Genomic DNA, 26,211 nt, shown 5'->3' with positions numbered 1-26,211 from the left:
AGATCTTGAATAGATTTGCTAATATTTAGCAAATATGATGCTAAATGAAATGAATCAGATAAAGGGCAAAAACATGATTTCACTCATGTGGAATATAAAACCAAAAAGTAGCAATCCTACCAATGAAGTCAAATGAAAACAAATGCATAGTTGCAGAAACCAGAATGGTGGTCTTCAGAGGAAAAGGGGTGGAAAGAGGAACAAATTATTGGGGGGTTTCGAATATATGATAATGAAAGAAATGTAGACTTATGGTGGTGAGCACACAATAAATATTGAATTACATTTGAAAATGGAAAATTCATGGATTAAATATTGAAAATTCATGGATTAAATATTGAATTATAGACAAATATTGAATTATAATGTACACCTGGCATTCATATTAATGGTGTAATCAATGTCATCAGTGTTATCTAAATGAGCAATAAACCAGTGCACATTATAACTGAAAAGGACCAAATAAATATTCATTAATTTTCAAGTAAAATAACATCACCATTGGTGCAAATATGAAAAATAAGATACCTCATAACTGCTTATTTTAAAAATATATTTCTGATACCCAACCAGAAAATAACATTTTTTAAAATCATCAAAGCAAACACAGAAACTTTTAAATGAGAGGCAAATAAAAGAACTTGGCTATGTAAAGAATAAATAATATAAATGATAAAAATTATAATTCCAAATATCCAAAAAATATGCATAACTAAGAAAACAGTTTAAAGTGGTCTGAAATTTTCAACCATAATAATACTGGTATTTGTTAAAAGAGAACATTTAAAGTCTCTCTGAACTCTGGGGTTTTTGGTCTAAAACTCCACTTAGGTGATTTGCCTTTCAATCATCAATTTGTACATATGACAGAAATATGAGAATGTGAATAATTGAACATGGATTACATTGGTTTGTAGAACTTGGAAGTACCTAAATGTGATTCAAGCTCAGCAGTTAAAGTCTTTCACTTCAGCAATGCTCAGAAGATTCTGCTAAAGTTGAAAAAAATTAGCTTTGATTTCCAAAATTCTGTTTCTATTTACTGCTACCTTTAAATACAAGTAAAGAAATTTGAGAGTAAGTCTATAAAAACTATTTTAGTTCACTTAGCTCTTGTTGAAAATAATGAGTCTTTAACAAGTTTATGCTCTCTTAAGCTCATTCTAAATTCAAAAATTATGAAAAATTAATGACAGCCCTCAGATGATAAAATGCATTTTTTAAAGATTTTATCTAAGTTGAACAATGTCACCGTTCACATAAATTATCATGTGAAATTGCAATTATATTTATATTTTAAGAGCAGATACTTTTAAATAATTGATTTAAATTTTTCAATTAATTCTCCAAACCTATAGCCAGGCAGTACTGCCTTTTGAAAACATCTACTCTAAAGGCACACAAAATATATTTCAATTGCACTAGACAATATAATAATTTAATATTTAGAAATCAATGTTCACAAGAGTAACATTATCAAAAATATAAAACTGGTAGTAGAATATTTGAATGGAACAGGTGACCTCAAAATGTATCCTTTTCACTCTGCTAAGGATTTAAATTTTACATAGAAATATCAATGAGGTTTATGTATTTTAAGTACAATCAGCACAAAACAGAATTACAGAATTCTTTAGGAATATCAGGAAAAAAGATTCTGTGAATAAACACAAAGTTATAGGCTGAGAGTGAGTAGAGCCTAAAGAAAACTCCAAGTGAAGTAGTCAATGTATATCTTTGTCCCTTTTTTGCAAGGAGGATTATGTTCATTGCAGGGTTGAAATTGCATCTAATTCCACCCCCAAACTCATACATGCATGCTGAAATTCATTCTATTTATTTTGTGACTGGACAAACTCAGGTGCTTTAAGAGAAGATTGTAAGGTAATAGCTTATCATGAAGATCTTTGAATGCATCAGAAGGTAAACTGTGAAGGAGAGCATGGGAATAATAATTGCTTTCCCTTTTTGCTTAGCCATGTTGGCAATATTCATTTCAATATGCATTTTCTTCTGTTGATGTGATGAACAAAACAAAACAGCAAAGAGCTAACATCACTAAGTTCATTTATTCATAAAATTTAATTCCTTAGCACAATACACACCTTGAAATTTAATAGTTTCAAGTTGATATGTCCTGTCCCTTACACATTGTATTTTTCTTAGTGAAAATTTGCTCCCTAAATATTATCTAATTATGGAAGGCACATTACAAATGCTATAATAATTAATTTAACACTGCAACATAGTATGAGAAGAAATAAGTTTTCCTTAAATATAAAAATCAAAATTGGCTTCAAAACTTAGGCATATACAGGCACATATATTTTTCACCATTACATTTTCCAACTTCATGGGGACCCTGATTCTTACAGTTTTTATCTCACTGATAAAATTAATGATCTAAGCTTGCCTGTTGTTCAGCCATTCTATTAAAATTTGTAATATAATTATCAAAATAGCTTTGAATTTCCTCTCTGATAATTGCAACATTTTTGTCATTTCTGTGTGGTTCTAATGATTGCTTTGTGTTTTCAGACTTTCTTTCTTGCCTTTCTTTTTTCTTTGTATGTATGTATATGTGCATGTATGTATTTAGAAAGCTGAGAATGTTGTGTAGGATATCACAGAATATTATGGGTAGCTGTATAGGCCATTGTATATATATGAAAATGTATATATCTTATATAGCTTTTTAGATATAAAAATACTAAAAACATTATCTGTTAACTGGAAGTTTTCTAAGATTGAATACATAGACAAAATGTTTTTCTTTTTTGATTATAAGTGTCAAAATTTTAAAAATGTGAATAATTTTTCTGTTGTTAAATGACTCTGAATGATAAATTTAATGTGAAAAAATTTAAAAAAACCTTTATTTGTCTGTGAATAATTTGAAGTTAAAAGTATAAATGAGAATTTTCATTTAGTAAAAATGGTATTTTAAGCCCAGGCTGGTGTGGCTCAGAGGACTGAGTGCTGGTTTGTGAACCAAAAGGGCACCAGTTCAATTCCCATTCAGGATATATGCTTGGGTTGTGGGCCAGGTCCCCAGTAGTGGTTGCTTGAGAGGCAACCACACACTGATATTTCTCTCCCTTCTCCTCTGTCTAAAAATAAATAAATAAAATCTTTAAAAAACTTACCAAAAATGTCATTTTAACATACATAGTTATATACAAAATATAATTAAATTAAAAATTAAATAGATACTTAAAATATTTAGATCTTAATAACTCTTTCATGTTATATGGATATACATATATACATAATCTTCAAAGTGTTATATAGCACATTTATTTGGTTATCCAAATACTGAAAAATTTTTATCAAAAACTTCCTTAGGATGCAGAAATGGTCTGTAATTACTATAGTTTGATGTCTTCATTCTGCCAGGTACCTGCATCACCATGTGCTGATGAATTATCCTTTTTTATGCTTTTTTTGGTTTGGTAGATTGTTAAGATGTATTATATCTTTGAAGTTGGCTTAATACTTTAAGTTGGAATAATTTTTAGTTTTAGGAGGGAATAAACTTATTTAAAAAGTCAAGATTTTAAATGAAAGTTTGACCATGTTTTAAAAAGTTAGTTTTGAGAACACCTATTCATATTTTAATACGAACAGAGTTTAATGTTTATATAAATTGTTTTTTACTTTTTCAGAAGAAAAAAATTTGTTTTTTGTGCCTGAAATAAAAAAAATAATAATAAATCATGTCTCTAGAAAATGAGATAAAAAGACTCTGATAAAAATTGACAAAGTTGTTTTCAAATATGCTAACAATAAAATGGTATCTTGTTTACTTCTTTTTTATGTCAAAAAGAAAAGAAACAAATTTCATATGGGGCTGGAGAGGGCCTATGAGATGGGAGGCTGTGGAAACAGAAGTCAGGGGTTGTTTGTTTATTTTGTTTTGTTTGTTTATTTTATTCTATTTGCTTAGGCTTGATTGGTGAACTGAAAAATTTAAAGTCTCTATTCAATTTCGACTTTAGCTTTCTGAGGAAATTCCATACTTTTTTGACCTGTAGCTGAACCAGTCTGCAATCCCACCAACAGTGCACTAAGAATCCCTTTTCTCCACATCCTCTCCAACACTTGTTGTTTGTTGTTTGGTTAATGATGGCGATTCTGACCGGTGTAAAGTGGTATGTTATTGTGGTTTTAATTTGCATCTATCTCCCTGATGGCTAAGGGATGTTGAACATTATTCCTTATGTCTATGTGTCCTATGTACGTCCTCCTTAGAGAAGTGTTTGTTCAGGGCCTTTGCCCATTTTTTAATTGGATTGTCTTCCCGGTCTTGGATCAAATGAGATCTTTATATATTTTGNAAAAGTCAGGGGTTGTTTGTTTATTTCATTTTGTTTGTTTATTTTATTCTATTTGCTTAGGCTTGATTGGTGAACTGAAAAATTTAAAGTCTCTATTCAATTTCGACTTTAGCTTTTTGAGGAAATTCCATACTTTTTTGACCTGTAGCTGAACCAGTCTGCAACACCAACAGTGCACTAAGAATCCCTTTTCTCCACATCCTCTCCAACACTTGTTGTTTGTTGTTTGGTTAATGATGGCGATTCTGACCGGTGTGAAGTGGTATGTTATTGTGGTTTTAATTTGCATCTATCTCCCTGATGGCTAAGGGATGTTGAACATTATTCCTTATGTCTATGTGTCCTATGTACGTCCTCCTTAGAGAAGTGTTTGTTCAGGGCCTTTGCCCATTTTTTAATTGGATTGTCTTCCCGGTCTTGGATCAAATGAGATCTTTATATATTTTGGAGATCAAACCCTTGTTCAAGGTATAATCGGCAAATGTGTTTTACCATACAGTTGGTTCCTTTTTCACTTCGCTGATGTTTTCTTTATTTGTGCATAAGCTTTTTAATTTGTTGAAGTCTCATTTGGTAATTCTTTCCTCTATATCTTTTGCCCTAGGAGATATATCAGCAACTATATTGTTTGGTGGGACATCTGACATTTTACTCTAAAGCTGGAACTGCCTTTTGATACAGCAATTCTGCTGCTGGGATTATACCCTAAGGATCCTGAAACGCCTCAAAAGAACTTATGCACTCCAGTGTTCATAGCATTGTTTACAATAGTCAAGGGCTGGAAACAGCCTAGGTGCCCATCAGGAAATGAGTGGGTCAAAAAAACCTGGTACATTTACACAATTGAGTACTCTGTAGCAGAAAGAAAGAAGGAACTACTATCTTTTATGACAGCATGGATGCAACTGGAGACAGTTATGCTAAATGAAATAAACCAGGCAGTGAAAGACAAATACTGTATGATCTCACTTATAAGTAAAAACTAATAAACAAAAATAAATTAGCAAAATAGAACCAGAGACATAGAAATAAGGGATAAACTGACAGTGACCAGAGGGGAAGGAGAAGGGTAATGGGGGAAAGATGGAGGAGGGTGTAGTCAAGGAACATGTATGAAGGACTCATGGACATGGATGACAGGAAGGGAATTGACTGAAGGAGCAGGGAGTGGGCAGGGCAGGGGAGAGCAATGGGGAAAAACTAGGACAACTCTAATGTAACAATAAAAATAATAAAAATCTCTATTCAGTAACAATATATATAAATATATATTTATATATTTTTAATCTCAAATCTTCAACTGTTATATTACAGGATTTATGCATTATATATATACACACATATATTAGAACTTATGCACTTCATATATACATATATGTATATGTAAACATATACATATATGTAAACACACATATATATACCCAGCATTTCTACTTTCGAGAATATATCCCAAGAATTCAGAAACACCAATTAAGAAGAATATATGCAGCCCTAAGTTCATAGCAGCATTATTTATAGTAGCCAACATTTGGAAACCGCCTAAGTGCCCATCAGTAGATGAGTGGATAAAAAAGCCGTGGTATATTTACACAATGGAATACTGCCAGTGGTAAAAAAGAAGGAACTCCTATCTTTTGTAACAACATGAAACTCGAGACTGTTATGCTACATTTACAAGAGGAATTTAATGGACAAAATAAACTAATGAACAAAATATACAATCAGAAAAATGGAACAAACCGATAGCTTTAAGAAGGGCAGAAGGAGATGGGGACTGGTTGAAAGAAGTGAAGGGATTAGTCAAAGAACGGATATGCATGACTCATGGACATGGACAACAGTCTGGGGACAGAATGTGAGGATGGGGGGGGCTGGATGGAGGAGGCAAAGGGGGAAAATTTGTACAACTGTAATAGCATAAGCAATAAAATATTTTTAAAAAGAGTGTAAAACAAACAAAATATGTACACTGATATGATAGAGAATTCAAAGTACTTGAGTGGTTATCAAGATGTTATATTTATGATTACTGTGATTTTATCAGTTCTGTATTATGCACAGGCAGGAAGTAACAGGCAGTGAAAGACACCTTATCCACACCAAGATACAGAGTTGAGCATAAAGGGCAAGATTTGTGTTCAAATGACTCACTTCACAATGTAATTTCTTAGCTACCATCGCTTTGGTGCATGCTGTTCATTTATGGTCCATGACACCTAACCTTCCCTTGGATAAAGGCCTGCGATCTAAAAGAAGCTACTACAATCTGCAGACCTCTGCAGACCTCTGCTTACCTAGCCCTTCCTGTTGCCTCCACAGCCTTGTTTTGTGATTTCACCTCCTACTGGAAAAATATTTAAAAATCAATCAAACACACAAAAATCAAAACCCACAAACAAAACAGCAGCAACAAACTCCCCGTCCACCCAAAAAAAAAAGAAAGAAAGAAAAACAGAAGGTTTATTGCTGATATCTAAAATAAACTCAGAGTGTAGTACCCACTATATCTGCATTAAACAAAACTCTCCCCAGGCTTTGCTACAATGACATACAATGTGGTTTCAAAAAAGGTTTGTCTACTAATTTAGATAAGGTTATATTTTGAGATTCAACACATTTTGTATGTCTTCCTAGTACATATGTTACTCCTACACTTGATAAAATGTAGAATGGTTTCTATTTAAGAAAATTCACTTTAAAGTGGTTGGTGATTTTAATAGTTTCAACAGGGAACAAAACTTTTTCATGTATGTTATTACTTAAGGATCACAATGTACTTGAGTTCAGTTGCATAAAAACTGAACACTTCTGCGTGAACTTCTGAGTTATCTAAATCTAATGCTTCTTCACTGATTTTCCTATTATTATCTCTTAAAATACACTTTTAATTCAGGCTGAACAATCAGCCTTCCTGTTATTGCTCGACCTTGTGGTGGTTGTTGTCTGCTTGGTGTCAGGATGCTTTTCTCCAAGCTTTCCGGGACTTCTCTCCGATGTTCTGGTAAGCAGTGGAATTGTGTCAGAGGAAGGGGCACAGTGTGATACAGATCTTCCTGGAGGCTGATAATGCTTTATTTCTTGATCTTGATGGTAGCTCTATAGATGTAATTGCTTTATGAAAATTCATGGATCTGTACATTCTTTTTGTGCATTGACATATTTAAATTTAAAACATATTTTAGAAGTAAAGAAATTGTCAGAAATGAAGAGATTTAGTAGTGTGATGCCATAATAGTGGCCTGGAATAGAAATAAGCATGTAAAGGAACCATGAAGGATTAGAAGATTTTCAAAGCTCTACTTAAAATATGAAGTATTGATTGAAGGATGTGGACTGATGCTCACCTTGTACACAATAGAATGTTTTAATGGTTTAATTGTGTATGTAAAATATATATAGTTATTTTAGCATAAATAGTTTCTGGTAAAGATTTTTATACTATAAGAAGAATAGATATTAAATGTGTATTCATTTTGCATTGCTTTTATCTATAAGCATATTTTCATATATTCATTTGTATAAAAAGACAAGCCATATACTCTTATTATAATTTGTATTAATTCACATTAGCCCCTTCAAGAAATGAGTGATACTTAATTAATTAAAGCATAAAAATTAAATTATTTATTACCATGTATGTTTATTGTTATGTATAGTTATATATAGTAGTAAGAATGTGTATTGTATGATAATATCTTATATATGTTAATAGTCACCCTTTTCTATATATTCTTATTTTAATGCATACATATTTTTATTTTACTTTGTCTTTATTGTAAAATGGTAAGACGGAGCTGAAGTTTCTTCCTCTAGAAGATACTGCAGTTGTCAAGTTGTGTTGCCCTATACCCTTGTGAGGTTGTCTCTATTGTCTGAGTACTTTACAAAGTCTAATTTTCTGTGGGGAAAAAAAAAAACCCTGCAAAGCTATGTGACCAATTGAAAGATTAAATGTTTCCTTTTTTAACACTGGAACATGATATTACATTGTTTAAATGCATTTAAATCCTTTCCATTCAATATTAAGTCTATTCATATTCTTAATGTTAACTAAAGTTTCACTAACAAAATTATGAGCTTATTTTTAGGTCTTTCTATTAGTCTTTTGATTTTTTTTTAAATTTTGTGACTTTTTTCAGTTTCATATATATTTTTAATTAAATAATTTTGAATCTTATTGTTGTTTAAGTACAGTTTTCTGCCTTTTCCTCCACCCTGCTCCCCACCTCCTGGTTTTATTCCATGTGTCCTTTATAGTTGTTGCTATAAACCCTTCAGCTCCCCCCGCCCATTATCACCTCCATTTTCCCTTCTGGTTACTGTCAGTTAGTTCTTAATTTTAATGCCTTTGGTTATATTTTGCTTGCTTTTATTGATTAGGTTCTAGTTAAAGGTGAGATTATATGGTATCTGTCTCTCACCAGCTTATTTCACTTGGCATAATACTCTCCAGTTCCATCCATGCTGTCACAAAGGGTAGGAGGTCCTTCTTTCTTTCTGCTGTATACAATTCTGTTGTGTAAATGTTCCATAGTTTTTCTGATCCACTTAAAAACAAGTATTTATATGTTTGTCTACCAAGATATNCCCACCCCCTGGTTTTATTCCATGTGTCCTTTATAGTTGTTGCTATAAACCCTTCAGCTCCCCCCGCCCATTATCACCTCCATTTTCCCTTCTGGTTACTGTCAGTTTGTTCTTAATTTTAATGGCTTTGGTTATATTTTGCTTGCTTTTATTGATTAGGTTCTAGTTAAAGGTGAGATTATATGGTATCTGTCTCTCACCAGCTTATTTCACTTGGTATAATACTCTCCAGTTCCATCCATGCTGTCACAAAGGGTAGGAGGTCCTTCTTTCTTTCTGCTGTATACAATTCTGTTGTGTAAATGTTCCATAGTTTTTCTGATCCACTTAAAAACAAGTATTTATATGTTTGTCTACCAAGATATTCAACCTTAATATTACACAATAAACAGGGAAGTGGTAAAATGGTCTTCTTTATGTTTAATGTGTTTTTTTAAGTATTATTTTTTTAACAACTGCTAACCGGTCATTCCAGTGACTGTAAGCAAAATTAGGACCCTTTGTTAATGGGTCCTAATGACAAAGTTATGTAATGACAAAGTTACATGCTAACACATCAGTATTTATAATTACTTTACATAAGATGATGTTTTCAAATTCAGTGAAAACAGGAAAATTATATTATTATGTACTCCAGTAAAATTTAAATCTGACAAAGGCTGATATTACCAATGAATGACACAGAGTGAAGGCCTATCTTTATAGCTTTTATCTCTCTGTCATCTTGGACCTTGAGAATATGCCTAAATTGTTCTTTTACTTTCATTTTTCCAGCTGTAAGAGGTTAGATATTTTGAAATGAACAATAAATTATAGAAATTCAAACAAATATCATCAGAGGCATATAATACTGGTAAATCACTATGCAAGACACAGTTGTTAAAGTGTGAAATTATTGATTGTATGTAAATAAAATATTATGAAGTTAAGAATTGTTATTTCACTATATCATACTGAAAATACTTTAAAATATTTTATTTTATGTAATCTTGACACAGTTGTAGACTAGCTTTGCTGAATTGACTTAGTCTCTATAAATCTGTGAATATATTTCTGTCATCGTGGCCTGAAGAACACACTATAAAACCTTCAGGAGTTTGTCACTGACTACAGGATAAAGCACAAGTTATATAGCAAGCTATTCAAGACTGTTAACTACCTTTGAATTTTCAGCTGTAGTTATCCCTACATGAATGTTTAATTCTAACCAAATTACGTATTTGTAAATCTCTCTATACTCATCACATTTCATTTCTAACTTTACCTTTCTTCCAACTTTATTATTTGTCTCTTAGTACATAACATATATTATCTTGAATAGTTTTATAAAGCATGATTATTCATTACTAAGCAACAAATATTTGAGGCTATGAACTGTGCTCTGTGTTTTTTTCATATCAATAGCATCTAGCATGGTGGGCAGACATAAGTGCAACTAATAAATTCTTGATTGTAATAATGGGTATGGTAATATAATATTGAAGACTCACTCATGTAAAGTAGGACAACAGTCTGGTTTGCTAATGTAACCATAGCAACATTGATGAAAAAAGGGATCTGTGGATCCTTCCAAACATATGATTTATCCACTACCAGAAGGGACTTTCTTTCTCCCACACCCAGTCCTAATCCTGCTGGTCCTTCTGTTCTCAGTTTATACAAGAAACTGTGCCATATCTAGTGAGAGATTTGATTCTTCAAACTAAAGTTCTTATTTTTCTCATAAGAATGGGAGGCAACAAAAAATGACAGCTGCAAAACTCATACATAGATATATTACTCAAACTTCAGAATACCATGGGACATCATAGGCATGTGATTTAAAAATCATCTTGAACAGTTTATGTCAATGGGTCTCACAATGATCCTAAGTAGGGCCATTAAACTTGGATTTCCTCGATTAGTCTTCCAGTAAATAATAGAAGGTACCAGCCTGTATGTAAACCTGTAAGTAGAGAATTTAATATATATATATATATATATATATATATATATATATATATATATAATACACTAATGAGTACAGCATTTTCAGTCATTAGAAGACTAGTGATCTGAGTACTAGATGCACTTAAAGTTCATTTATGTAATTAATGTCATCAATAACTTTTTAATAAAAATGATTTGACACAGAACTTTAGAACATATTAAATAAAATAGTTTTAAGTCATGTGTAATTCCTGTGGACCTTTGTTTTTTATTTATCATTATTTTTCTGGCTTGTCCAAATATACTTTAATGGCTTTTGTAATTTGACAACTGGCGCAAAATATTATTGACAAATGCTTAATGGTTACTCTGAAACGTTAATTCAAAACCTAAACAAATTAATGAATACAGGAAACAAACAAAGTAATATTGTGGAGAATATTATAATATCTATGCATTCTATATTGTGTTATATTTTCAAATATATATTTTTGGTAATAATTTTGGTAAAATGTCAAAAGAATAAAACAATGGTTATATGGAAAAAACAGAATATAATAAAATAATAAAATTAGAACTACTATGCCTCTGCCAATATAACAAAATAACAAAATAGGTTAAATGTAGGTTTTATGAATGCATTCTGTGTCTAAAATGAACACACAGTTCTGTTTTTTTTGGGGGGGGTGGGGGAGAGTATTTAGAAAAAAAGCTCTTTAGATATTGAAAACCATGCCAAATGAGCATAATTAACTTTTATTTCAAACACCATTAATCAATTCTAGTGACTCACATTTAAATATGTTCATTTTAACTTTTTAAATTTAAGCTTTACTTTTTAAATTATATTAACATCATCACACATATGCTAGAACATAGTTCTATTGGGATACATACATTTTGGTTTATGTTGTGGTATTAAATGTTTTAATACCACAACACATACCTTTCATTTTATATTTCATACAGTCATGGTATGATGAGATCAAGCAGTGACACAATGGAAAACTAGCTGTTTTAGATAGTGATTTTCATCATGAGGATTAACAACCTAGCTGAATTCTAAGGATGGTGTTATTGACATTAAATCAAAATAATATAGATAGCAGGCAAGGAACTGCAAAACTTTTCATTTCTTTGTGAGACTGAATTATTTCTCATAGGTTAATATTATTTAGAAAATTCTGAATATCAAAACTAGAAAATTCAAAATAAAAACACTTAAAATATCATGGCAAAGCAAATATAAATTAATTTATTTGATCCCATGAGAGGATATTATTTTGTTCATTAACCATGTATATGTTTTAAATTTAATTGCAATTGATAATTAAACACTTAGTGAGGTGAAGTTCCAGAAAAGAAGTTGGATAGTAAAGTTACCTCTGATATAGGAGTCCAGGAACTTAAGATAGAAGAAGGCAGAAAGCAAACTTGAATTAAAGTTAGAGAGACATTTCTTTCAGACCAAAGCTCAGATGGGAAATTACCGTTTTTTATAAAAATCCAGTATGCTGTATAATTCTCTTCCTGTGATGATGGTAGCAGGTGGGGATAGCAGGGGTTTTTGTTGTTGTTGTTGTTTGTTTTTCTGTTGTGTGTGTGTGCATGTGTGTTAACGGAAATCATTCAGAAAGCACTTGTGGAATACATTTGTATAGAAGAGGGTGAGTTGCAAGATATCTGGATGATTCTATATTTGCATAGATATAACTATCCTGTATATAAAAAATATAAGTAGCTAGGGTCATAAAAATCAAGTACCTTTGGGAAGCATGTGAAGGCTTTACCTTAAAGGATAGATGTTTACCTTAAACATTAGTGGATAGAGTATTAGACAGTTTTATACTACCACAGCATATGTAAAGTCCAGTAGTGACAAGGAAAGCATGAACTGCACACCCAAATGCAAAACAAACAAAAAAGCAGTTTCCGGTGGAATGACACATGTTTTCTCTATTCTATGACTTATATACACAATGATAAAAGAGACTCTATTTTAGAACAACTCTTCTCTTCAGTTTTTCTGAAATCCTACACCAGGTTTCAGTTTAGCTTCCACTTGTATATGGGGTATTTATTAGCACTTTGGGAATAGGACTTCCCATAATTTAATTATTGTACAAGTGTGTTTGTGTGTGTGAGTATTGACCTATGAATGTACACAATGCTTTAATTCAACTCAGGAGATGGCCTCATTCTTCTTACCATCTCCCCTTGCTTGCTGCTCAGAGGGAATCAGCTACTCGCAGCATTATAAATATCAATTCCACTTTCAAAGCCTTTCCTCAGGTTCTTCGGGCCGTGCACGAGCACTCTTTTCTGTTTATTTTCCCCTGTTCCCCATTACCTGCCCATCAGTACTTTCTTTCTGGTTCCTCTTGCCAGAAATATGAATTTCTATTTGCTTTAGCCACTGGCTCTTTCCCACACCTCAAACCCTCAGAGAAAAGAAGGAAAAAGTGGGAAATACAGGCCTTGATGGTCATTTCTCCAGGTTTTGACTCCTTCTGCTATTCAACTATTTATTTCTGAAATTCAGAAGTATTACTTTTTTGCATAATGTGTGGGATTTTTGTTATAATTAGCAAGGAATATAGACTTTAGTGGGCTTACACCTCCATGCCAGAACTCTACATATAGTTCCAACTTTTCAAATGACACATTACTTATACTCTAAAGTCTTTTATCAATAACAAGTGAGATCTCACCTATACTTAGAAGAATATTATTTCATTTTAAAATCCTACTTTCTTATTCCTATACAAACTTATGGGGAATAATTGTTTATGAGTAATTCATGATAATTCACTTGAATAACTGTAACCATTCTTTTTTTTATTTTTTTAAATTTAATTCTTGTTCAAGTACAGTTTTCTGTCTTGCATTCCCAGCCCTGACCCCGCAGTGTTCCCCACCTCCCTCCCATTTCCACCCCCCACCTTAGTTATTCTCCATGTGTCCTTTATACTTGTTCATATGAGTCCTTCCCCTTTCCTCTGTAACTATTCTTAAATATAACATTATGCATTTTCTATCTATTTATTGTTTCACTATTCATTGTATACATATTGTAATTATTTTAATTTTATCACTTTTAAATTTCACAGGCACTTTACACATTACATTTGGTGTACACTGGCTATAATGCACAATAAATAGTTGTGAATTGTACATAAATTAATTTAATCATTACCAGAGAATATATTAAATTATAATATATGATCATGATTATGCATGAATTATATGCTATTTTAATTAAAATAATTTCATTTTAAAGAAAAAGGAAAATAACTAAACATTTAAGCTTGAATAGTATTAACTTTTTTATTTCCCTGGTCATGGGTTCACCCAGGGCTCAGTAAGAGAATTTATTGGAAGCTGTTCTGACATCATTTTTCAGACTTCTTTGCGGTCTTGGGACCACGGATGGGACCAGGACAGTAATCTTCTTGTGACTGTGGGGGGACAAATCTGGGTGTCCCATATGTAGGACTCAGTCGAGGGCATTCCTGCTAAGGTTTGATGGGCTCCTCATGATATAGGCCTTGTTGGTTTCATTTGAGAATCTCAGGGCATTGCTGCACATGGTCCCCCCGAAATCCCACCCACTGCCACCAATGGTTCCCCTGTAGGTCAGTGTGCTGCCACCACCACCAGTGGTATTCGCCACAGAGATATTTGGGGGTATCACTTCATTTCCTTTAACCTGTACTCTGCCTTTGAGCAGTTTGCAGTAGGTGGCAATCTCAACGTCCAGAGCCAGCTTGACATTCATGAGCTCCTGCTACTCCCAGAGCTCTCAGGCCATGTTCTACCTGGTTTGCTGCAGGGCAGCTTCCAGCTCCTCCTGTTTGGCATGTGCACCCTTGAGTGCTAGCTCCCTATCGTCCTCAACCTCAGCAATGGTGGCCTCCAACTTAGCACGCAGATTCTTGATGTTGTTGATCTCAGCTTGCAGCCCCTGGATGGTCCAGTTCATCTCTGCAATCTCATTCTGACTGTTCCTGAAGTCCCAGCCTGGGCCTGGAGGATCTCAAAGTGGGTCTGGTACCAGGTCTCAGACTCAGCCAGGCTGTGGTTGGGGACCTCCTAGTACTGGGCCGTGACTTCGGCGGTGATGCTGTCTAGGTCCAGGGGGGAGTTGTTATCAATGGACAGCACTACAGAGGTGTTCAAGATCTGGGACTACAGCTCTGACAACTTCATCCCAGAGAAGGTCCTGAGAAAGCTAATGTCTTTCTTCAGGGCATTCACCTTGGCCCCCAACTCCACCTTGTTCCTGTAGGCAGCATCCACATCCTTTTTCAGCAACACAAACTCATTCTCAGCAGCCATGCACCAGTTAATTTCCTCTTCATTCTTATTCTTGAAGTCTCCAGAACCTGCACCTTGTCCATGAAAGAGGCTTACTTGTCGTTAAGGGTCTTCATCTGTTCATGGTCCTTCCGGAGCACCTCTTGGATGGAGGGGTCAATGCTCACCTGAAGTAGGGCCAGCAGGGTCTGACCGAGGGTGACCTGGTGGATGCAGGGGCCCACCGAGCCCCATAAACAGAGTGTACCACCATGTGCAGCCGCAAGGTGTCCAGGCCTTAGAGGCTACTGCCACAGGAGCCGCAGCCAGTGCCGACAAGGCTCAGGCACACCTGGGCACCACGACCATGGAAGGAGGCAGAGTGCAAGCTAACCAGGGAGCTGAAGTGGGTGGACACGCTGGCTGCACCAGGCTGTACTTAGCAGTGGGTGAGAAGGAGCCAAACTCTGAATTTTTTAAATTCAGAATTTTTAAAATAAATATTAAATTGAAGATAACATAAAGTAAACTTGGTATTGTATTTAATAAAATATTAAACATTAAAGAAAATGCTTAATTGGAGTGATTAAAGTTTGTATACTATATCTAGGGTTATAGTCACATTTTTATTATATCTGTTCAATTGATTAAAAACTTGAACAAATAAATATATTTCCATATGAATAAGTTGTTTTACTGACTATAAGCATTAATTAGATGGTTTAAAATAGTATTATTGAAACTTCCTCTAATATTTCAAATGATTTAAGTTAAAATGCTGACTAGCTATAACCAAAATTATAGTATTATTGTTTAGTTAAGCAAATAATTCTACCCCTTTTAAAATCTATTATTTCATATATTTTAACATCAACTAGCTTTAGCATATAAAGTATGAATGGATTATTGATTAAAGTCTCCTATTGTTTTAATGTACCTGTACTGTTAAAACAAATTTAAGATTAAATGCATTTAACCATTTTTTAAAAATTGAGAAGAAATAATTTTACCCTGTTAGAAATAGAACTATTTTATTGTCTAACAGTGTTGTACTAGGCCTTGACATTTTACAAATTCCCAAATACATAAGATTCTTAAGGATAGTTATGCAATGACAGAGAGAGTTCTTATTAGAGAGATATGCAATGTTCCATGATACAAACAAGTTAAAATCGTAGTTTGATAGTATATGCTACCCGCCATTACAGTCCATTATTTTATTGCCTTAATTATCTATTAGCCCTATCTTACTGCACCCAAAGAAACTTCATAATATATTTTATTCAATCCAAAAGCATCAGACATTTTACATTTTATTACAAAGACTAGCTTTAATTTCTGAAATAATCAGATTTATACAAATGATTATATGCTGTGCAACTGTTTGACATTTTTGTATTAGAGAAATTTATTATCTATTTGATATTTCAAAGTATCATTTGTGAAACATATTGTAAATGTTCATTTGAACTTATATGCTATAAAACATGTTTACATTCCTTAAAATTATAACAGGCAGAGCACTTGATAACTGTCCATAACTCACACTTAATCATTGTCTGTGTTCAACAATGTGCCCTTTTGGAAAGCAAATAATATGCTGGAGGTTTAAATGTCACCCAAAATAGAAAAAAGCAGTAACCAACTCTACAATCACCAAAAGAGAAGATCAATTTTCCTTTTCTCTTGAAATTGCTGTTTCCCAGGTGGTCAATTGCACTTGTCATCTGCTATTTTGGAAAGTGTACAGGATTTAATAGATGAGGTATATCAAACTAACTACATTAGGAATGTACCGGCTGTCAATATGGCTTCAACCCAACATCATCTTTTGGGAAAAGTAAATTCCAAAATGCAGACATTATACTATTAGTCTGATAGAATGATTATAAGTCCCACCATCTGTTGCACATTTTACAATTAATTGTGATTTGTTTTCTCAAAAAATGTACATTTTTTTGTCATATAAGAAACAAGCCATGATGGACCATTTATTCTCTGGTAGTGACACCATAACTATCACTTTAAAGGTGACACACATTTGCATAATAATTGTCTTGAAAACTAATTATAGACATTTATTTAAAAATAGTAATTCTGTGTCAATTAATTCAATTTAAATTTCATATGGATTAAAGTTGCCTTTTAACTTTCTTTCCAAGTATTACTACAGTGCAAATTATGAAAAATGTATTCAAGCAGATAAATACAAGTCAGATTTTCTGCTATAATTTTTATAGATACCAATAGTTTATTCTATTACAGAGTGTTTATTTTGTCATTATAGAGTGCTAGTTTATTATTTAATTTTAACATTTTCATTTGTTTATGATGTTAGTTTAAATTATAATTTTTAAAAAATGTTGGGAAAATTTGTATCAAATTGATATATCTTATAAAATATTAATAAATCTTTATTTCAATTATATTGAAATTATATTGTGAACTCTATTCTGATTTTGATAGCTTCTACCATTTCTAAATAAAAGAAGATACCCCTTTTCAAAAGTACTCAACTTGTCTTCTGTATCAAAATACTAATTTTAACATCAATTTAGTTTCAAGGGAAATCTACGAGAAAAGTCTTAAATAACTAAAGCCTGTTACTGACATATTTTTGATAGAATAATTTTAACTCTTTCTGTGGAAAGTTTAATTAAACTATAGTGGTATAAGTGCACTTATATTCTATTTACTTGGCATAATAAACAATAAATTAGTAATTCTCTATTTTATGGTTAATAGTATTTGGTATAGTTCTGGAAAATTACACAGTTCAGAATATCTAAATCTAAACTACCTACTTTTGCATATTTTATAAATACGCATGTTTTCTTTTTTAAAGATTTTTTATTTATTCATTTTTAGAGGGGAAGGGAAGGAGAAAGGGATAGAAATATCATTGTATGGTTGCCTCTCGTGAGTCCTCTGCTGGGAACTGGCCTGCAACCCAAGCATGTGCCCTGACTGGGAATCAAACCGCGATCGTGTGGTTCTCAGGCCCGCGCTCAGTCCACTGAGCTGCACCAGCCAAGGCATGTCTTCTTGAGTTATAACATTTCTTTGGATAAGTTGATCAGTTGTAAACACTGTAAATAAATCTCTAGAATTTAGACAAGTGAATGGAAACAGAAACTTAATTAGATAAAGATCTGTGGAGTTTGCGGTAATATACCTTTCTAGTTATAATTACGATTGGTGGTATTTACATCATAATATAAAGAACCCTCTGAGTTTCCATCAGAACTTACTGTTCTGTGACACCATGTTTCAGAAAGTCATCAATGCAGCATTGGAAAGCTGCCGAGATTTGTGGACATCTTTCCTATCATATGTATCACAAGAGCAATTATTTTGGAGCAATCTTTCTAATTTAAGGTAACATTATTTGTACATTTCTAGAAATAAAAATCTATATTTTTCTAAAACGATAAAATTGCCAAAATAAAAATCGAGTTATCAATCATCTTAAAATAAGTATATACAATAAGTATGTTTACGTATTGACCCAATATGTCCAGGTTTTAAAATACATTAAAATTTTAAAGTATTTTTATCAGATATTAAGCTCCAATGTGGACTAGATTCTATTACATACTCTGGTAGAAAAATGGAATGCATGTGGTTTAGATTCTGCTTTGAAAGTGCTTACCTCCTACATAGAGACTTAAAAAATCTACATGTGAAAATCTATTATCAAATTATAACTAATACATTGAAGGTGTATATAAAGGTTTGAGAAATAAAGGAACAATATAAAACTCCATCAAAATAAACCACTTGGATATGAATTTGAATGATCGATAGGTCTCAGAATAACTGAAAGGAGCATGAAATTTCCCAGACGCACTGAGATCCAACCCTGTAGCAGCTACTCTGCTTAGCACTTTATATTCACCAGCTAATTTAATTTGCATTGTAGATTTCAGGAGGTAGAAATCATATCATTTTACAAATAAAGAAATTAAATTTCAATGGGGTTAACTAAGTCTCCCCCTATAAAAGAGTGTTAGTTTAATATTCCCGAGGTGTTGTGAAGGTTAAATAAAATTATTCATACAATAACAAGCTAAGAAGGTATTAAACTAAAAAAATTAAAACTCAGACACAGACAACAGTATGGTGATTATAAGAGGAAATGAGGAGATAGTGGAAATGGAAAAGGTAAAGGAGGAATAAATGGTGATAGAAGGAGACTTAGAGTAGTAAACAAACAATGCAATATACAAATGATGTGTTATAGAATTATATATCTGAGACCTATGCAATTTTATGAACCAATATCACCCCAATAGATTCAATTCAAGTAGGCAAGTTACAGATATAGAGTATTATTATTTTGAAGAATCTGTAATCCTCTATACAACTTGTTTGGGGTAACTGTGAAAGGCCTGAAATTTTACAATACTTGCAAGATGACAATTATATTTCCAGTTTTATATATATAGGCAGAAGATATGAGACTCTTGGATAAGATACAAAGGACCGTTTATTATTAACTGCAATAGCAGTAACCAGAAAACATCATTTTACTTGTTCTTTGAAGCCTAGTTATCAGTATTATGTGCAAGTGTCCTACTCATTCAGTAGATTGTCTATGGGAAAGAACTCCTAGAATGAGCAAACCCTGACATTAGATGTGGGCTACTAGAAAACACGACCAAACTGTCATAAAGGGAGCTATCTCATGTTCCTGGACACCGGTCAAATCTTCTCCAGAGAGGAATGCTGTATCTTCCATGGATGTTTTCTATAAAACATTTATGGAAAGACAGTTAAGAACAAAAAATGCAGAAATGTTAGCAAACATTGTCTCTGGGCATCTATATTCACAATGACATTTGATATATAATAATAAATGAATAAATGTTAATTAACAATATTCTCAAGGATATATTAGAGGAATAATATATGAAATAAAATAGCAATACCTATGGTAATTGCATGCTAATAAAACAGAGTAGTAAATTATGTAGTGTGATAGAGACAATGTTTTAAATATTTAAATGTTTAAAGTACTTGCATGATTAAGCATTAGTATAAAATAATTTCAATGTAAAATAACTATTTTGGGTTGGAGTTATTTTAAAATAATATTTGAAGGTTATGCCTCAAGATGGTCTTTATTGGTAAGGCAAGGAATAGGAAAATAAGATCATCTTCATGCCAACAGGTCTGTACACCAAGAAGGTACAAAGAGATGTTTATGGTAGGACTTGAGGAAAAAAGTAGTGCTGACCTATTGAGGGAATGCCTGAGCATGGGTCAGAAAACATGCTCATGGTAATTGAATAGCAACTCATTTTTGGACTCTGTTTAAGGTTACTAGCACAGAAGTTTAATATCAGCTTAGAGACTGGGTGGAGATGAATCTTCAAATGGTAAAACTTCTTAGTAGCATGTAGGTGGGCAGAGCTTATAGGGATTGCCTGAGAACAGATTTATTCCCCATGAATCAAAAGACAGTATAAGCACTTAAAGATATAAATCAGTTTATGATTTATTTCCCATATATTTTCTAATTTTTGTATAGGCAACATTCTATATTTTATGTAAATGCTGGAATGGTGTTCTGCTTGGTATTATAATAAAAGATTGATTTAAAGGCTTTTTGTAAGAGAAAATTGGGGTAAGGTAAGGAAGGGATTAACTATAAAATTCCATTTAAAATTCTTTCTTATTTAGAGATAATTTACATCAAGTGCATATTTGTCTCTATTTTCATACTTCAGATGACTTTTATGAAATATTTAGAGGAAGTATAATTCAGTATGCAGCATAAAGAAGAAAACCAAATTTAATAGTCTCAATAAGCAATGTGCTAATGGAAATCTATAAATAAATCACATATCCCAATAGAAAAACAGGGAAACCAAAATAGCTCACAGTAAAAAGATTTTAAAATATAATAATTAATTATAAATAAATTCAACTTCACTATTTATAAGAAAAATTGAATTTTAATGTGTCTTATACCAAAACCCCAAAGTTAAAAATACAATTATAGTAATAATATAATGAAATAAGACTGCTAGTGGGAATGTGCATTCAGGATCACTTTCTGAAAGTGACTCTGTCAAGTCAATCCATATTCAATCCCTTAAACATGCTCGAATCCTATAAGTTTCTCTCCCAGGAATGTATATTCAAGAGAGTTCAGTAAGATCCTAATCAGGACATGAATGCTATCATGTGGAGCAAAATGGGGTTAGTTGCTTTTTTCCATCCACACATCTTCTGGATCATTAGCTCTAGTCATGAGTGGGCTGTCAATCAAACAGGATGTTAACATTTTGAAGAAAAAGTGATTGGCCATGTGGGTAAATCAATTTAACTTCAAAAGGCAAGGGCAGGATACACTCCTGTGCATGGTGTATATGAGGATAGGCTGAACATAGGATAGTAGTAGTGAATATCAACAGAAAAACAAACCAACCAACCAACCTTGGGGCATTCACCTCTGGTAAAATCAAAAGAGAAATTTAATAATGGCCCTGGCTGGTGTAGCTCAGTGGATTGAGCATGAGCCTGTGAAGCAAAAGGTCACCAGTTCAATTCCCAGTTAGGGCACATGCCTGGGTTGTGAGCCAGGTCCATGGTAGGGGACACATGACAGGCAACCACACATTGATGTTTTTCTCCCACTCTTTCTCCTCCCTGTCCCCTCTCTCTAAAAATAAATAAATAAAATATTTTTAAAAATTTAATGGAAAAAGTTAGAATATCTTTTAGTTTCTGCCTCTGGAGCAAAATGTTACCATACTCTCTGCAATAAGTAAAGTTACATTCTCTCTGGATATGGGGTAGATATGGCCCATTTAGTCATAAAGTTCTCTCTCTGTCTCTCACCTCATCTCTTCCTCCTGATATCCTTCTCTCTCCCCACATTTCTGGACTGTCTCCATAAAGGAGATATCTACAAGACAATCCAAAATTTTGATTGAGTCTATATTTGCCGTTTATTAGTTAAAATGTATTTTTGACCCCTGAATCAATAGTCATGCACTTTTATAGTTATTCATATGTGCACCAAGCAGCAGAAATGGTCTTTTACTCGGGTTCCCAGCTGAGTCCAAACAAGGAGATGTTTGCCTTCTTGTCTAAGAATTCATGCTGTAAAAACTATCATTTCTCAGTATTTTTAGTGTCAATTTTTTGCATATTTTGGTAGTGATTTTGCTCCTTTAAATGACTCCCAAACATAGTGCTAAAAGTTCTATGCCTTGTTTCTAAGTCCAAAGGGGCTATAATATATATTATTGAGAAAATTTACATGTTAGATAAGTTTAATTATGAGGCATAAGCTATAGTGCTACTTCTAAATAAACAGGCATCACTTCAAATTATAACCTGTTATTATTTATTCAAACTGTTAAAAAGTTTAGATCTTTTGATCTATAGGTCTAATTTTTGAAAATTATAAATGCAAAATTAAAAGAGGCATATAAAAGTTATGGGTAAGAATATGCATTACAACATCACTCATTATAATAAGATACTATAAAAAGCAACTTCAGTATTCCACAATAGATAAAAGAACATGCAACACATAAAACATAAGTATGATTAAGTAATTTTTTCAAAGAACATTTTACAATATGGAAATAGTGAATATACATTGTTCACTTTATAAAGAAGGTCACAACATTATATATCAGAGAATAAAAATTTTGTTAGTAAATAATATTTATATAGTATTAACATATTAACATATGTATTGTTATGTGACATATAATGAATGATGTTTAAAATACATCATAAATACTTTACAAGTAAAATAATGCTATTAGAGTTAACAGTAGTTATCTCTATATACTGTGAATTTTAAATTATTTTACAAGTACAATATATTTTTACATTTTATTTTTGTTTCAAAGAAACTGTTTCTTTTTCCTTATTTATTTATTTATTTATTTATATTGTTGTTCATGTACAGTTGTCTCCATTTTCACCCCATCACGCTCCCCCACCCCACCCATCTCTGGCCCCCACCCTTGAACCTACCCCCTTTGGTTTTTTCTATGTGTCCTTTATACATGTTTCTTGATGGACCTCTCCCTATTTTCCCCTATTTCCCCCTATTTTCCTTCTCCCAACTCCCCTCTGGTTACTGTCGATTTGTTTTTTAATTCAAGTTTCTGTTTACATGTTGCTTGCTAGTTTGTTTTGTTGATTAGGTTCCACTTACAGGTGAGATTTTATGGTATTTGTCTTTCAATAACTACAATATCTTATATTTCACTTTTGTTTCAAAAAAATGTGTTTCTTTCATAATAAAAGTTTATATAAAGTATTTAGAACACAAGAAATATTTTTAAAGTGTTGCATTGACCACATTGTATATTTGTTTTTAAATGTGTTATATTATGTATATGAATTTCTGAAATATTATTTTCTGCTTTTATAATAATGATAAAAATAAAAGAAATTCCACTAGTTTAAGTAACAAATTTAAGTACTAAACCTGATAGGGCAACTGTAAAGCAAAGGCACATTATAAAGCCTGTGGAGGTCATAGCTGATCTGAGAGATACAAACTCTTTCCTGAAATATTGTTACATATATCTGGTGCATAGATTCAAGGTCATGACTAGCTGCGTGTTTGTATATGACTAATGTTAAGCCATAACATTTAAGCCATCAGTTTGGTTATGAGGGTTTGTGATATTTGATATGAATTGTGTCTGAGAGACACTTCGTACTCCAAAGTCAATGTTGTGTGTGTTTGTTTGTTTTTCATTTACTGGAAATGACTGGAACAACATATTGAGTTGATAATCTAAGAGTTGTTGAAGAGCCCAATGTTGAGAATGATAAAGTTGAATGGGAAAATGAAAGTGATTTAGAAGATGATTATGTAGAATTTCATTCAGGAGATTCAGATACAAATCAAAATATTTCTAGTGAAGAAAGTGAAGGAGAATTAGACATAAATGAAAAAGAAGTTTTTTTTGGAAAGAAGAAAGAATCAAAATGGAAGAAAAGTCCAATAAGAAGAAAAAAATTAAGAACAACTGCAGAATAGTTTGTGTCAACTTTCATTAGCTTGAGGACAAACTTACCCACTTAGGGTATCAGAAACTGGACAAATTAGTGGCCATGAGAGACATTTTCTCAGTATTTGGAGGAAATTGTAAATTATGTTACTCGATGGAAAAGAATGTAAAAATAGACAAAATTGTACCTGGATTTAGAGGCAAATGTGGGTTTAGACAATACATTACATCCAAACCCAGTAAATGTAGTATAAGATTTTTGCTAAGGTTGATTCAAATGTGTTTTATACAGGAAATCTTAAAATATATGCAAGTAAGCAGCACAAAGTTCATTACTTGATTAGTAATAAACCAGCTGAAATAATCAAGAGAACTGCAGAACCCATTTACTCATTAGAATGTAATATTACAACAGATACCTCGTTCACTGATATAAATCTGATCTCCAACTTGAAAAAAAGAAGCAATTTTCATATGCAGGTACTGTTTGTAAGAATAAACCCCAACCATCCCCTGAATTTATTTCTTCTAAAAACAGACCAAAAAAATCTAATTTATTTTCTCTTGGTACAGATTGCACACTTGTATCTCATATACTCAAAAGGGGAAAGATGTAATTTAAGTTTCAAGTATGCATTTCAATGATGACATAAATTTAGATTTGCAAGACTCCTGACATAATAGAATAGTACAAGCAAATAAAGTCAGTAGTTGAAATTGTAAACCAAATAATATAGGTACATATAATGTATCCAGGAACACCAGAAGATGGTCTATGGTTATATTCTACACAGTTTTGAATATTGCAGGAATACATACTGAGACCATTCATATGCTGAACAGCAACGCCAAAATAAGGTGCAGAATATTTATTAGAAATCTAGCAAGGCACTTAGTGTCAGAACAAATGAAAGGGCATTTGAAAATCTCTACAGGTGTGCATAAGCATTTACACCTGAAGCTTCATCGATTTCAAACACAAATTGAAGTAAATTCTAATGACAACACAGATACAGCTCCCTCCACAGGCAGAAAAAGAAAAAAGATGTGTTAGGTACTGTGTATCTAAAATGAGTGCTTATCAAAGTATTTTTGCTAGTGTTGTGAAAAGTATTTGTGCCTTTAGTATAGCAATATTTGTGATGACTGTTACAAATGCTTTGCAAAGCCAACTATTGAAGATTCCGATTAAATAAAGACATTTTGTTGGTTGTATTTTTAGCAATGTCCATGTTTCTGTTATTTGAAAAGAAAGATTCTATTCTTTATGTTTTATATGTCTTTGTTTAATAATTTATAGGTTTTAACTGGAAATAAATAAAACATGTATATATTATATAAATATAATAAAAACAAATTTGCAGTGTTTTCTTCATTTCAGCACATACTATAATGAGTATATCCCTTAGATATGTGTTACCTAAACTGTAATTTTTTTGGCCATGGCCTCCATGAGGTAAGCAATAGCTGTTAAAAAACATAAAATGAATAAATTTTCTACTCTCACACTGAAAGTGTAAAAGTGTGTCCTAGTTACAATGAAAAGGTAACACACAAATATGAATTTATGGGGTTGCTTATTACAGTTTTCCAAACTTTTACCAATATTTCCTTGAAGAGCAAAAGATGAGAAAACTATGGGTGTTCTTATAGAAGATGTACAAGTTTTCCAGGAAATTCTAAGGAATAGAAGCTAGGCATAAATCAGAATGTTAACTATGGGTTAAATTAAGGTCACACCAAAGTGTATTCACGAGAGGAAAACAGGTAGGACAGAAGGAATTACTTTTAGTAGAGAATGTATAAAGTAAGATTAGAGTTTCCAAGCCCTAAAGTCAACTCTCTGACTCCCCTTTGATTGATGCTAGAAAGAACTGAAGAGACTGAAGCTGCTTTAAAAGCAATGACTGGATATAGGGGAAGTTTATTCTGAGAGAAAGTGGAAATGGTAATATTGCATTGAGTTTGGGACTGTACCAGAAATTTATCCAAAATCATCAGTTTAGGAATATGATTAATTGTGTTTCCTTTGACATCTTTATTTATCTATGACTAGAAAGCACATT

The 26,211-nt window shown here is 32.4% G+C and overlaps 1 pseudogene; it reads right to left on the bottom strand.

Annotated features, from left to right (window-relative positions):
- Positions 1-14,349: 14,349 nt before the first annotated feature.
- LOC118978727 (keratin, type II cytoskeletal 7-like) overlaps positions 14,350-26,211 on the bottom strand; it is a 98,303-nt pseudogene continuing 86,441 nt past the window's right edge.

This window comes from Sturnira hondurensis, unplaced genomic scaffold (assembly GCF_014824575.4).
Source record: "Sturnira hondurensis isolate 20B ecotype Veracruz unplaced genomic scaffold, ASM1482457v3 Scaffold0022136, whole genome shotgun sequence".
In the NCBI taxonomy this organism is placed as follows: Eukaryota; Metazoa; Chordata; class Mammalia; order Chiroptera; family Phyllostomidae; genus Sturnira; species Sturnira hondurensis.
The sequence above is the reverse complement of the archived record's forward strand: the minus strand, read 5'-3'. Positions and strand labels throughout refer to the sequence as shown.